The 15009-nt window shown below is 47.5% G+C and overlaps 5 non-coding genes across 5 annotated transcripts; 1 reads left to right on the top strand and 4 right to left on the bottom strand.

Moving 5' to 3' along the window:
- Positions 1-2934: 2934 nt before the first annotated feature.
- Positions 2935-3005, bottom strand: trnag-gcc. Its single transcript has one exon. It is a non-coding gene; the product is annotated as a tRNA-Gly (tRNA).
- A 398-nt stretch (positions 3006-3403) lies between these two features.
- trnag-gcc lies at positions 3404-3474 on the bottom strand. The gene has a single exon. It is a non-coding gene; the product is annotated as a tRNA-Gly (tRNA).
- A 2599-nt stretch (positions 3475-6073) lies between these two features.
- trnag-gcc lies at positions 6074-6144 on the bottom strand. The gene has a single exon. It is a non-coding gene; the product is annotated as a tRNA-Gly (tRNA).
- A 1069-nt stretch (positions 6145-7213) lies between these two features.
- Positions 7214-7284, bottom strand: trnag-gcc. The gene has a single exon. It is a non-coding gene; the product is annotated as a tRNA-Gly (tRNA).
- A 2050-nt stretch (positions 7285-9334) lies between these two features.
- trnag-gcc lies at positions 9335-9405 on the top strand. Its single transcript has one exon. It is a non-coding gene; the product is annotated as a tRNA-Gly (tRNA).
- Positions 9406-15009: the final 5604 nt, after the last annotated feature.

The following is a 15009-nucleotide window of genomic DNA, read 5'->3' as shown; positions in this document are numbered from 1 at the left end:
ATGGGCAAGTGGGGGGGTATTTTTATTATAGGGTTTGTTCTATTACAGGGAACATAATAACATAATAACCAATGGGCTGGAGATGGGAGGAGCCTGAGTCACTGTGATACATACAAGTAGAATGATGGGCAAGTGGGGGGGTATTTTTATTATAGGGTTTGTTCTATTACAGGGAACATAATAACATAATAACCAATGGGCTGGAGATGGGAGGAGCCTGAGTCACTGTGATACATACAAGTAGAATGATGGGCAAGTGGGGGGTATTTAGGTGGAATTTGCCATCATTTATTCAGCTAGGGAAGCCATAGCACCACCCCCAGTAATTATGCCTGGTATCTACCCTACTGAATAGCCCCATCAGCTGTGGGGAGCAGGGGTCCAATAGACCATAGGGCCACTCCAAAATTACTTTTCTTCCTCTCTTCCCATATTCTTTATTTTTATAAAGAAGTGATCCCCAACCAGGGCAACATGTTGCTCCCCAACCCCTTGAATGTTGATGCCAATGGTCTCAAAGCAGGGGCTTGCCCATTGTATTGCCAACAGAGTCCCATGTAGGCTCCCAGGCCACATAGAGGCTACCAAATAGCCAATCGTAGCTCTTATTGGGCACCCCCAGGTACATTTTTTCATGCCTGTGTTGCTCCCCAACACTATTTCCATGTGAATGTGGCTCACATGTATAGAAGGTTGGGGACCTCTGTCTTATTGGGGAATGTAAGTTTGCCCAACACCTACTGACCCAACTCAGGAGCAGTAACCCAACCAATCACCGGGTAGAATTTACTGGTCACCTGTTTAAAAGCAAATATCTTATTGGTTGCTATGAGTTATTTCTACTGGGCAATTCAATTAAATACGGAGGTTAGTCTCTTCTCTTTGCATAAATATCTTATTGGTTGCTATGGGTTACTGCTACTGGGCAATTCAATTAAATACGGAGGTTAGTCTCTTCTCTTTGCATAAATATCTTATTGGTTGCTATGGGTTACTGCTACTGGGCAATTCAATTAAATATGGAGGTTAGTCTCTTCTCTTTGCATTTTCTCATCTCTCCGGGCCTTCATTTCTCTAAAGAGTGGGCATGATATTGGCATTCCTATGGTAGGGCGAGCAGGAAGGCAGCAGGGCTCACCTTGAGTTTTACTTGTAGCCTAGTGGCCCAGTCTGACGCCGGACTTTCCCTTAGCAGCATCGGCCACGCCAACCCCTGAGTGCCCTTCCCTTTGGTAGCCAAACCTATTCCTATAGTTGCCCCTGGGGTGTATAACGGAGATAAGGCAATAACTCTCTGATATCTCGTAATAACAGATATTGCTTTACCCACTTGTGTGTAACCCAGTGTGCGGGAATCCCCCAGATCCTGTGCTCAGTAGGAGGAAGGGCTCGTTTGCCATCATTGCCCCATGGGTGGGAATCAGTAAGTGTGAGTCTGGGAACACAGGACAACAAACGTTATCACCTACCTGCCAAATCCCTCTCCTTTCATCAAAGGTCTCAGGGGGGTGGGATTGGCCCTGAGGGGAAGGTTTGCGGAGTCTGAGCTTCTTCCTTAAGATTGGCCACCATTGTGCTATTGTATGTGTCCGGCAGTTCAGCAATTCCAACTGATATCTAGAGCAGTGATCCCCAATCAGTGGCTCCGGGGCAACATGTTGCTCCCCAACCCCTTGGGTGTTGCTCTCAGTGCCCCCAAACCAGGGAGTTATTTTTGAATTCCTGACTTGGGGGCAAGTTTTGGTTGAATAAAAACAAGATTTCCTACCAAATAAAGCCCCCTGTAAGCTGATAGGGTGCATAGAGGCCCCTAATAGCCAATCACAGCCCTTATTTGGCTCCTCCATGAACTTTTATGGTGCTTGTGTTGCTCCCCAAGTCTTTTTACATTTGACTGTGGCTCCCGAGTAAGAAAGGTTGGGGATCCCTGATCTATATGGTATGAACATTGGTTGGTTCCATAACCTGGTGCATCTCATACAGTAGAGAGGAACCGCAGTGCCAGTTGGAAGGCAGCCATACTGTATATGCCCTCAGGCACATCAGCCTATCGAGGGCCCAACCAGCCACCTATAGGGCTTTATGACCACCTTTAGGCTATAGGCACACAAGGCATATTACATGCAGGGCGGCATTTTTATAAAGTGCAGCTATAGGGGTGGCCCTCAGGTACATATATAGAAAAAGGAATTTAAAAAGTTGCCCGGTCTGCCCCCAGCCATGTTCTTCTGAAAATCACTTTCTCTGGAACTGGGACCAGCAGGATATCAAATTGTTATGCAGAGCCTGAATGAGGGATGTTGGGGGGGGGCGATCGGTGCTGGAATGTTGGGTAGGGCTGTAGGTAGGTCCAGTGCCAACCCAGGAACCCAGGCACCGCACCTAAACATGGCCCCCATTGGAAGTGATGCCGGATTTGCCCAGGTATCATCTGGAACCCAAGGGCCATCCCTGCAGCTTTAGGTACAGGCCCTCTGGTGTCTATATAATATATATATGTACCTACGGCTGGCACCTCAATCCAGTATCAGACTGGCCCGGCGGGGCCGGTAACTGTAGATGTTGGGGCTCCCCCTCCCATAGCGACGGCAAGGAGAAAGTGTGTTACACAGTGGGGCGGGGGGAGAGGGGTATATGAAAGTGTAGCAGCTCCTGACTGGAGTGGGGGACCCCCAGGCAGCAGCCCCATGGACCATGGGCACCCCAGTCCGACACTGCCTCAATCCGAAGGTAATATATATATACATACATATTTATATACAAATAGATATATAGAAATATGTATATAGGATTTTCTTCATATATATATATATACACAAAGGATATACATATATAATATATAATAGGATATATATATAATATATACATGCCATTGATTGGAAAATAACAAGTAGATAATTAGTAAAATAAAGAAGTCAGGTTAAAAAGCTGAGTTGCATTGGCCGGGAATCGAACCCGGGCCTCCCGCGTGGCAGGCGAGAATTCTACCACTGAACCACCAATGCTTACATGAGCGGAAGTTTTTGTAGAAGTTTTTCGAAGCAGAAAGAAGTTCTCACAGTTTTTTTCTTGCTTTGTCCCAGGCCTACAGCCTTGGCCACTAGCCTTCACCCTCCTTTGCTGGTTATTATATCATATTCTTTCAATCCAGTATCAGACTGGGCCGGCGGGGCCGGTAACTGTAGATGTTGGGGCTCCCCCTCCCATAGCGACGGCAAGGAGAAAGTGTGTTACACAGTGGGGCGGGGGGAGAGGGGTATATGAAAGTGTAGCAGCTCCTGACTGGAGTGGGGACCCCCAGGCAGCAGCCCCAGTTGGCCATGGACACCCCAGTCCGACACTGCCTCATTCTGAAGGTAATATATATATATATACACATAGCAAATTAGTCAAAAAGCTGAGTTGCATTGGCCGGGAATCGAACCCGGGCCTCCCGCGTGGCAGGCGAGAATTCTACCACTGAACCACCAATGCTCACATGATCCTGAATTTTTGTATAAGTTTTTCAAAACAGAAAGAAGTTCTCTCGCTTTCTCCCAGGCCTACAGGGGGCGCCATCACCATAGAACCCCATGCCCTTGTGTTTATAAGAGTGTGTCAGGGGAGGGAATTTAGTGCCCAATGGGGATTGCTCCTCTGACACCTCCCCATCCCTGTTGGCGCCTCTCCGTGCTTCTGGGAAGGGTGTTGGTAAAACCCAGGCAGAAGGTTCCACAAGCAGAGGGGGGACATGAGCTGTGAGGGGAGGGGACAGACAGGGCTTCTCTGTGGGGTTGGCACTTTCCCATAGCAACAGCACTCAGCTGGCACTTAGGAACTGCCTGCCAGCCCTGCACACCCTACACTGCCCCAGACCTGCATGTTTCTTTCATTCTAGACTGAGCTCTATATATTTATCCCAGGCTCCAATTCCAGAGCCCAGTTATGAGTGGAGGGGTCATGTGTTACAGTTTAACCAATCCAGGAACCCAGGGGGTACAGGGCAATAAGAGAAGGGCAGGGCTACACGGCGTATGGCACGCTGGGCAATCCCAGGGAACTCTGTTGGGCAAAACAATCTTATTGGAAAGAAAGACATTGGCCCACTAGGGGGCTCCACCTCTACAAGGAGATTATTGGGGAGCCTGACCGACATATTAATATCACTTCTCAAGCCCCATGAATGTTGGGGCCCAGTTCATTACTACAGCCTTAGGGGAATATTATGTATGGAAAGTTATAGCCCCCGATGCCCATTAGATTAACCCCCTGTGGCCCTGTTATAAGTTGATCACTGCAATCTACAAGTTTAGGAATAATGGGCACCAATACGGTTGAGTTCACCCTTTATCCAAGATGGTTGCCGTTGGTCCATACGCCCTAATGTAGAGGCCCTCAAAGCATGGAGCTCGGGGTTGGAGATGTTTAAGGTAAATGTATTTTGCTGACATCGTTAGGCTTCTCTGTATCCCTGTAACGTTGCTATGGGGTTAAGGAGGCGGCTTAGTAACCCAATGGGGAGATAGGAAAGGGGGATTGAGCCAAAGAAGTATGGAATCTGCTGCTCTAGTGACGGCTTATAACCTAGGTCAGATGTCTCCTAAATATTATCTGTGGGAATGTGCCCCCTCTCTGCCCAATCTGCTCCTCCTGAGAGAGTCTGGGTTGGCCAGTTCCCAGGGATTCCAAGTGACAGTAGCACTGAGTTGCCAGTTATTGAGTTGGTGTCACCTACTGAATATGTGCAGCCCCTCTGACTGGGCAATTAATGGAAGTGTGTCCATGGGAAAGGCTCCCTCCTTGTTCTACAACTGAGGCTGTAATGGCGCCTTTGCAAAGACTTTGATCTCCCCCCCCCCAATGCCTTTGGGCAGTGTCCCCACTCCTGCCCGGATCCTCACTGAGACTTTCCTTCCATACCTGTGTTTATAAAACATTCCACTAATTGCCCCTTCTCATGCTAACGAGCTATGCATACATTTACTCTCCTACTGATCAGCATGGGATGCCTATTGGGCTGAGCCAACCAATCACTTGCACTCACTTTCCTTGTATTGGAATTCTAGGGAAAAACATGGAGGGAACAGAGTGAGGGCTTCACCCAGGACTGCACTCAGCGAGATCTTTACTCAATATTAACTTCACAGGGGACAGACATTGGCCACTTTATCTCTTCTATGAGCTCATATAGAGATCACTGAGGGTTCTTCATACCTTCTAAACCTCCTAAACTCCAATCATGGAGCAGATATGGACACAGAGCATAACTGTGGGGGTGTATACCTCTCCATAACTACTTAGAGATTCATATTTCAGACTCACACGGGCTGAGAAATTCTCCTTGTATAATCTTGGCCGACCAACTCCATTTTAGATCTCTGTAGACTAAGTCCTGTTTGATTAAACAGACAAAGAATAATCCAAAGAGACAGTAGATTGTATTGACGTGTCCCTGTGTTTAATCTGTAATTAGCGTGTGTGTGCAAAGTGTGTCCCTGTGTCACCCCCAGGCCCCACCAATGTGCCGGAACTCTCACTCCCCTACTGGCAAGGAACAGCGAGGGGGATCTTAGGAGCAAAGGGCAAGGTGTGAGAGCAAAATGTTATCACTTGGGCACAAGCCAATGTCCCCTTTCTATTAGCCAGGGTGTGAGTGAATGTTATGGCCGCCGGCCTGTAACCCTCAGCCTTGCCTCTCAGCAACATCTAAAGGGCTAAATCTGAATTTTTGATCAAATCACATTGCTCGGTATAACCTGGGTCAACTAGAATTCAACCAGTGGGCCGCCAGTGCAACCTTGGCCACTAGCCTTCGCCCTCCTTTGCTGGTTATAATATCATGTTCTTTCAATCCAGTATCAGACGGGGCCGGAGGGGCCGGTAACTGTAGATGTTGGGGCTCCCCCTCCCATAGCGACGGCAAGGGGAAAGTGTGTTACACAGTGGGGCAGGGGGAGAGGGGTATATGAAAGTGTAGCAGCTCCTGACTGGAGTGGAGACCCCCAGACAACAGCCCCAGTTGGCCATGGACACCCCAGTCCAACAATCTGAAGGTAACATATATATACACAGCAAATAATTGAAAAAGCTGAGTTGCATTGGCCGGGAATCGAACCCGGGCCTCCCGCGTGGCAGGCGAGAATTCTACCACTGAACCACCAATGCCCACATGAAGCACATTTTTTTGTATAAGTTTTTGGAATTCATGGGCAGTTCCCACGGATTCTAAGTGACACGTCAATACAATCTACTGTCTCTTTGAAATTTTCTTTGTCTGTTTAATCAAACAGGACTTAGTCTACAGAGATCTACTGTCTAAAGATGGAGTTGGTTGGCCAAGATTATACAAGGAGAATTTCTCAGCCCGTGTGTGTCTGAAATTTGAATCTGTAAGTAGTTATGGAGAGGTATACACCCCCACAGTTATTCTCTGTGTCCATATCTGCTCCATGATTGGAGTTTAGGAGGTTTAGAAGGTATGAAGAACCCTCAGTGATCTCTATATGAGCTCATAGAAGAGATAAAGTGGCGATGGCACCCATGTCTTTCCCATGGACACACTTCCATTAATTGCCCAGTCAGAGGGGCTGCACATATTCAGTAGGTGACACCAACTCAATAACTGGCAACTCAGTGCTACTGTCACTTGGAATCCATGGGAACTGCCCAACTAAGGCTTTTTAAGATCCTAGGGGCAAAGGGCAAGGTGTGAGAGCAAAATGTTATCACTTGGGCACAAGCCAATGTCCCCTTTCTATTAGCCGGGGTGTGAGTGAATGTTATGGCCGCCGGCCTTTAACCCTCAGCCTTGCCTCTGGGCAACATCTAAAGGGCTAAATCTGAATTTTTGATCGAAACACATTGCTCGAAATAACCTGGGTCAACAAGGTGGCAGGTCAGAATTCAACAAGTGAGCCGCCAGTGCAACCTTGGCCACTAGCCTTCACCCTCCTTTGCTGGTTATTATATGATGTTCTTTCAACCCAGTATCAGACTGGCCCGGCTGGCCGGTAACTGTAGATGTTGGGGCTCCCCCTCCCATAGCGATGGCAAGGGGAAAGTGTGTTACACAGTGGGGCGGGGGGAGAGGGGTATATGAAAGTGTAGCAGCTCCTGACTGGAGTGGGGGAGCCCCAGGCAGCAGCTCCAGTTGGCCATGGACACCCCAGTCTGACACTGCCTCAATCTGAAGGTAATATATATAAACACATAGCAAATGATTCAAAAGGTGCGCTGCATTGGCCGGGAATCGAACCCGGGCCTCCCGCGTGGCAGGCGAGAATTCTACCACTGAACCACCAATGCTCACATGATGCACTTATTTTGGAATAACTTTTTGGAATTCATGAGCAGTTCCCATGGATTCCAAGTGACACGTCAATACAATCTACTGTCACTTTGGATTTTTCTTTGTCTGTTTAATCAAACAGGACTTAATCAACAGAGATCTACTGTCTAAAGATGGAGTTGGTTGGCCAAGATTATACAAGGAGAATTTCAGCCCAAGGGTGTCTGAAATTTGAATCTGTAAGTAGTTATGGAGAGGTATACACCCCCACAGTTATGCTCTGTGTCCATATCTGCTCCATGATTGGAGTTTAGGAGGTTTAGAAGGTATGAAGAACCCTTAGTGATCTCTATATGAGCTCATAGAAGAGATAAAGTGGCCAATGTCTGTCCCCTGTGAAGTTAATATTGAGTAAAGATCTCGCTGAGTGCAGTCCTGGGTGAAGCCCTCACTCTGTTCCCTCCATGTTTTTCCCTAGAATTCCAATACAAGGAAAGTGAGTGCAAGTGATTGGTTGGCTCAGCCCAATAGGCATCCCATGCTGATCAGTAGGAGAGTAAATGTATGCATAGCTCGTTAGCATGAGAAGGGGCAATTAGCGGAATGTTTTATAAACACAGGTATGGAAGGAAAGTCTCAGTGAGGATCCGGGCAGGAGTGGGGATACTGCCCAAAGGCATTGGGGGGGGGGGAGATCAAAGTCTTTGCAAAGGCGCCATTACAGCCTCAGTTGTAGAACAAGGAGGGAGCCTTTCCCATGGACACACTTCCATTAATTGCCCAGTCAGAGGGGCTGCACATATTCAGTAGGTGACACCAACTCAATAACTGGCAACTCAGTGCTACTGTCACTTGGGATCCATGGGAACTGGCCAACCCAGACTCTCTCAGGAGGAGCAGATTGGTCAGGGGGGGGGACACATTCCCACAGATAATATTTAGGAGACATCTGACCTAGGTTATAAGCCGTCACTAGAGCAGCAGATTCCATACTTCTTTGGCTCAATCCCCCTTTCCTATCTCCCCATTGGGTTACTAAGCTGCCTCCTTAACCCCATAGCAACGTTACAGGGATACAGAGAAGCCTAACGATGTCAGCAAAATACATTTACCTTAAACATCTCCAACCCCGAGCTCCATGCTTTGAGGGCCTCTACATTAGGGCGTATAGACCAACGGCACCCATCTTGGATAAAGGGTGAACTCAACCGTATTGGTGCCCATTATTCCTAAGCTTGTAGATTGCAGTGATCAACTTATAACAGGGCCACAGGGGGTTAATCTAATGGGCATCGGGGGCTATAACTTTATATACATAATATTCCCCTAAGGCTGTAGTAATGAACTGGGCCCCAACATTCATGGGGCTTGAGAAGTAATATTAATATGTAGGTCAGGCTCCCCAATAATCTCCTTGTAGAGGTGGAGCCCCCTAGTGGGCCAATGTCTTTCTTTCCAATAACATTGTTTTGCCCAACAGAGTTCCCTGGGATTGCCCAGCGTGCCATACGCCGTGTAGCCCTGCCCTTCTCTTATTGCCCTGTACCCCCTGGGTTTCTGGATTGGTTAAACTGGAACACATGACCCCTCCACTCATAACTGGGCTCTGGAATTGGAGCCTGGGATAAATATATAGAGCTCAGTCTAGAATGAAAGAAACATGCAGGTCTGGGGCAGTGTAGGGTGTGCAGGGCTGGCAGGCAGTTCCTAAGTGCCAGCTGAGTGCCGTTACTACCCCACAGAGAAGCCCTGTCTGTCCCCTCCCCTCACAGCTCACGTCCCTTTGATGTCCCCCCTCTGCTTGTGGAACCTTCTGCCTGGGTTTTACCAACACCCTTCCCAGAAGCACGGAGAGGCGCCAACAGGGATGGGGAGGTGTCAGAGGAGCAATCCCCATTGGGCACTAAATTCCCTCCCCTGACACACTCAGCCTTATAAACACAAGGGCATTGGGCATGGGGTTCTATGGTGATGGCGCCCCCTGTAGGCCTGGGAGAAAGCAAGAAAAACACTGTGAGACCTTCTTTCTACTTCGAAAAACTTATACAAAAAAGTTACACCATGTGGGCATTGGTGGTTCAGTGGTAGAATTCTCGCCTGCCACGCGGGAGGCCCGGGTTCGATTCCCGGCCAATGCAACTCCGCTTTTTGAATCATTTGCTATGTGTTTATATATATTAAATTCAGATTGAGGCAGTGTCGGACTGGGGTGTCCATGGCCAATTGGGGCTGCTGCCTGGGGCTCTCCACTCCAGTCAGGAGCTGCTACACTTTCATATACCCCTCTCCCCCCGCCCCACTGTGTAACACACTTTCTCCTTGCCGTCGCTATGGGAGGGGGAGCCCCAACATCTACAGTTACCGGCCCCTCCGGCCCCGTCTGATACTGGGTTGAAAGAACATGATATAATAACCAGCAAAGGAGGGTGAAGGCTAGTGGCCAAGGTTGCACTGGCGGCCCATTGGTTGAATTCTGACCTGCCTCCTGTTTGACCCAGGTTATACCGAGCAATGTGTTTTAATAAATAATTCAGATTTAGCCCTTTAGATGTTGCCCAGAGGCAAGGCTGAGGGTTACAGGCCGGCGGCCATAACATTCACTCACACCCCGGCTAATAGAAAGGTGACATTGGCTTGTGCCCAAGTGATAACATTTTGTTCTCACACCTTGCCCTTTGCCACTAAGATATTAAAAAGTCTGGGTTGGGCAGTTCCCATGGATCCCAAGTGACAGTAGCACTGAGTTGCCAGTTATTGAGTTGGTGTCACCTACTGAATATGTGCAGCCCCTCTGACTGGGCAATTAATGGAAGTGTGTCCATGGGAAAGGCTCCCTCCTTGTTCTACAACTGAGGCTGTAATGGCGCCTTTACAAAGACTTTGATCTCCCCCCCCAATGCCTTTGGGCAGTGTCCCCACTCCTGCCCGGATCCTCACTGAGACTTTCCTTCCATACCTGTGTTTATAAAACATTCCACTAATTGCCCCTTCTCATGCTAACGAGCTATGCATACATTTACTCTCCTACTGATCAGCATGGGATGCCTATTGGGCTGAGCCAACCAATCACTTGCACTCACTTTACTTGTATTGGAATTCTAGGGAGAAACATGGAGGGAACAGAGTGAGGGCTTCACCCAGGACTGCACTCAGCGAGATCTTTACTCAATATTAACTTCACAGGGGACAGACATTGGCCACTTTATCTCTTCTATGAGCTCATATAGAGATCACTGAGGGTTCTTCATACCTTCTAAACCTCCTAAACTCCAATCATGGAGCAGATATGGACACAGAGCATAACTGTGGGGGTGTATACTTCTCCATAACTACTTAGAGATTCAAATTTCAGACTCACACGGGCTGAGAAATTCTCCTTGTATAATCTTGGCCGACCAACTCCATTTTAGATCTCTGTAGACTAAGTCCTGTTTGATTAAACAGACAAAGGAAAATCCAAAGAGACAGTAGATTGTATTGACGTGTCCCTGTGTTTAATCTGTAATTAACATGTGTGTGTAAAGTGTGTCCCTGTGTCACCCCCAGGCCCCACCAATGTGCCGGAACTCTCACTCCCCTACTGGCAAGGAACAGCGAGGGGGATCTTAGGGGCAAAGGGCAAGGTGTGAGAGCAAAATGTTATCACTTGGGCACAAGCCAATGTCACCTTTCTATTAGCCGGGGTGTGACACGCCTGATGGCACCTCTCCATCCATGTTGGCACCTCCCCAGGCACTTGGGAAGTGTGTCTGCACAGTCTGAGCAACAGGTTGGACAACCAGGGGGGGACATCAAAGGGACATGAGCTGTGAAGGGAGGAACAGACACTGGTGCTCTATAGAGTGGGACCTTTTCCATAGTCATTGGGTAAAACTTTTGATATGAAACACAACAAAAGGGATGTAAGAGCGCAATTTCTTGCCAGGCATGGATTTGTGGCAAAGTTCCATGTTTCACCACTGGTAAAAATGTTGACCTCCCAAAAAAATGCCCAAGAAAAACATGTAACTGTATAATCACTGGGGTTCCTACTTCTAGTGAAGGACTCATAGATAGACTCGTAGAAAGACTCGTCTTGTAGATATTCTCTTTGAAATGTGCCCCCCCCTCTGCCCAATCTCCTCCTCTTGAGAGAGTCTTGGTTGGGCAGTTCCCAGGGATTCCAAGTGACAGTAGCACTGAGTTGCCAGTTATTGAGTTGGTGTCACCTACTGAATATGTGCAGCCCCTCTGACTGGGCAATTAATGGAAGTGTGTCCATGGGAAAGACTCACTCCTTGTTCTGGAGTGTGGGCTACATAATAACATATTAATACAGTAGGTTAGGTTCAAAAAAGGCAAATGTCCATTCAACCTTTTTTGTCTATATAAAACCTGCCTAACTGCCAGTTGACCCAGATGAAATCAGGTGGCAAAATGAGGCTGAGGGCAGGGAAACAAGGAATTTCCATAACAATTCAAGCAGACTGACTGTGACTGCCTATTAGAAGTACTCATAAGGTGATGTTTTTCGTTATGCTGGTCCTTCAGCATCTAAGGAGGCCTCTTGATTGGAAACTTTCCTTAAGTAGAGTTATTAATACATTTTGTGAAGGTTTAAGCCAATGAGCACACATGATCTGGCTGAAGGCAGGGAAACAAGACATTTCCACCACCATCAGATATCCAAGCATGAATAAAAGTACTCATAAGGAGATATTCTCCAATACTCTGGTCCATCAGCATCTAAGGAGGCCTCTTGACTGGGCACTTTTTTAATAAGAGTAAATATTACAATATTACATGTGACAATTTCTTAAGATACAGCAGACTACAATTATAAAGTGGGGCCAAACTCAGGATAATTTTAGTGTTATCAGACCATTTGCCTCTCACAATAGCTTGAAAACCATGTCATGAAAGGTAATTAGCACGTCTGTTCCAAGTGTGTCACTATCCCATCCCCAGGCCCTCACCAATGTGCCAGAAGTCTCACTTCCATGTCATGGCCTTTCTTTCCCTATTGGCAAGGAACAGGGAGACCTCAGTGGCAAAGGGCAAGGTGGGAAAGCAAAATGTTATCACTTGGGCACAAGCCAATGACACCTTTCTGTTGGTGTGACTGAATGTCATGGCGACTGGGCTGTAAATCACTGTCTGATCCCGGAGCAATAAAAATCAAGAACTGAAACTCAATACTTGATCAAAACCCAAGCTTTCTGCATAGCTGTTGAGAAGCCTTCAAATGAACTGTCAATGCATCCAGCATTAGATAGGGGTGCTGCCCCCCCAGTGGCCCCTACCTACCTGCCCTCTCACCCACCACCAGCCCCTTCCCCCTCCCTACGTTTGTACCTTATACTTCAACACGACCAGGGGAAGGCAGTGGGGGAGCGAAGGCAACGGGGAGGGACAATTCTTGCGGGTCTTAGATGGGTCTGGGTCCAGTCCAACCCTAAATGCAGCCTTAAGCCCCTAATCTCTTCCCCAATTGCTGGTTATTATATTATGTTCTGGTGATATATAAATATGATAATAAAATTCTGGCGTAGCTAAATACCTAAATTATTAATGTTAGATTTGGTGGTTGGAAGCCCCAAAGCTTCTTTGATGTTGCTACCACTGCTGGCCTACAGGGGGCACCTATCACTATAGTACTTCATTCTTTTAATGGGCTCTGAATGTGCCAGAGGAGGAGATTTAGTGCCAAATGTGAATGGTTCCTCTCACACCTCTCCATCCATGTTGACACCTCCCCATGCGTTAGGAAAGTGTGTTGGCACGGCCTGAGCAACAGGATAGACAACCAAAGGGGGACATCAAAGGGACGTCAGCTGTAATGGGAGGGACAGACACTGGTAGGAAGTTTCCCATAGCAACACTTACACACTTGGCAACTGCATTCCAGCCATGCACACCCTACACTGCCCCAGGCTTGAATGTTCCTTCATAGATGTTGCTGTTTATGTCCCAGACTAGCATTCCAGAGTTATGATTGGAGGGGTCACTTGTTCACTCTACAGGCACGGGCAAGTATCATGTACACGTAGTTGTACCCTCAAATAATGTCTAGGTATGCTCTCTGTGTATCTATGGTCTTGGGAACAATGGGGACCAGTAGAGTTGACCTCTCCCTGTATCCAGAATGGTTGCCCTTGACCTGTACACCCTCATTATATTGGGTAACCTTGTTATGGGCTCAGGGGTGGCTTAGTAACCAAATGTTGAGTTAGAAACGAGGTCTAAAAAAGCATGAAATGCACTTCCAAAGTGTTAAGCACCATAATAATTTTCCTGGAACCCTCTTATTAGATGAGAAAACATTGGCCAGGGGGGACTTCTGCAGGAGAACCACACTCACAACTCCTTACGTTTGATTATACTTTTCCTTCTCCATTAATCTGTTAAAGATATAGGGCTCAGCCTTGTAGATATTATCTATGGAAATGTGCCCCCAATCTGCCCCCTCCTGAGACCCCAGGCCGGGGCTTCTATTAGATAAAAACTACATTGGCCTAGGGGACTTCTGTAGGAGCACCACACCTACAACTCCTTACGTTTGACACCCCCGGGGATATACTTTTCCATTAAAGATGCAGGTATTTATTATCTGTGGAAATGTGCCCCCCCCCGACCAATCTGCTCCTCCTGAGAGAGTCTGGGTTGGCCAGTTCCCATGGATCCCAAGTGACAGTAGCACTGAGTTGCCAGTTATTGAGTTGGTGTCACCTACTGAATATGTGCAGCCCCTCTGACTGGGCAATTAATGGAAGTGTGTCCATGGGAAAGACTCCCTCCTTGTTCTACAACTGAGGCTGTAATGGCGCCTTTGCAAAGACTTTGATCTCCCCCCCCAATGCCTTTGGGCAGTGTCCCCACTCCTGCCCGGATCCTCACTGAGACTTTCCTTCCATACCTGTGTTTATACAACATTCCGCTAATTGCCCCTTCTCATGCTAACGAGCTATGCATACATTTACTCTCCTACTGATCAACATGGGATGCCTATTGGGCTGAGCCAACCAATCACTTGCACTCACTTTCCTAACTCAGGAAGTTTAGGGATAAACAGAGAAGGTCTGGAGTGTGGGCAGAACCTAGAATTATAAATAACGAGGAAAAACTTTACTCAACGTCCATTTGACAGTAGAAGGATGGTCTTTGTGGTTTAAGCTCATAGGAAGATCAACGTGGTTCCCAGACACCTTCTGAACCCCAATAAAGCAACAGAAATGACTGTAGAACATTTCTATAATTCTAGTGGATATAACTCCCCGTATCCACATAGAACTTTACATTCTGGGGAGGCGCCAGTTGGCTGAGAAGTTCTTCATGGCAAGTGAACCTCTATTGGGTCAGGACCCAGTCCAGGAAAAGGTCACATACATATTTAGATGACCCTTTTTTGTCATTCTAGGGGTTTGTAGGACATCAAATAAACCTTCTCTCTGAAATCACATCCTACAGGTGGGGATATCGGGGGAATTTAGGCTAATTCGACCCTGGGGCCAAATGATCAAATTAGAACGACTATTAAGGGCGCAGTTGATGCGGTCCCCGATCCGACTAAATCTTTTAACCTGCCCGATCAATATCTGGCCAATTTCAGGCCAGATATCGGTTGGGCAGGCCAGTCGTGCTGCCTCTACACGGGCCGATTAGCTGCCGAATCAGTCTAAGGGACCCATATCGGCAGCTACAATCGGCCCGTGTATGGGGACCTTTACATTTGAACACATGGAAAACCAAGAGGCCTAATATAT

This window comes from Xenopus tropicalis, chromosome 3 (genome assembly GCF_000004195.4).
Source record: "Xenopus tropicalis strain Nigerian chromosome 3, UCB_Xtro_10.0, whole genome shotgun sequence".
NCBI lineage: Eukaryota > Metazoa > Chordata > Amphibia > Anura > Pipidae > Xenopus > Xenopus tropicalis.
This window is presented reverse-complemented; position numbering and strand designations above follow the sequence as displayed.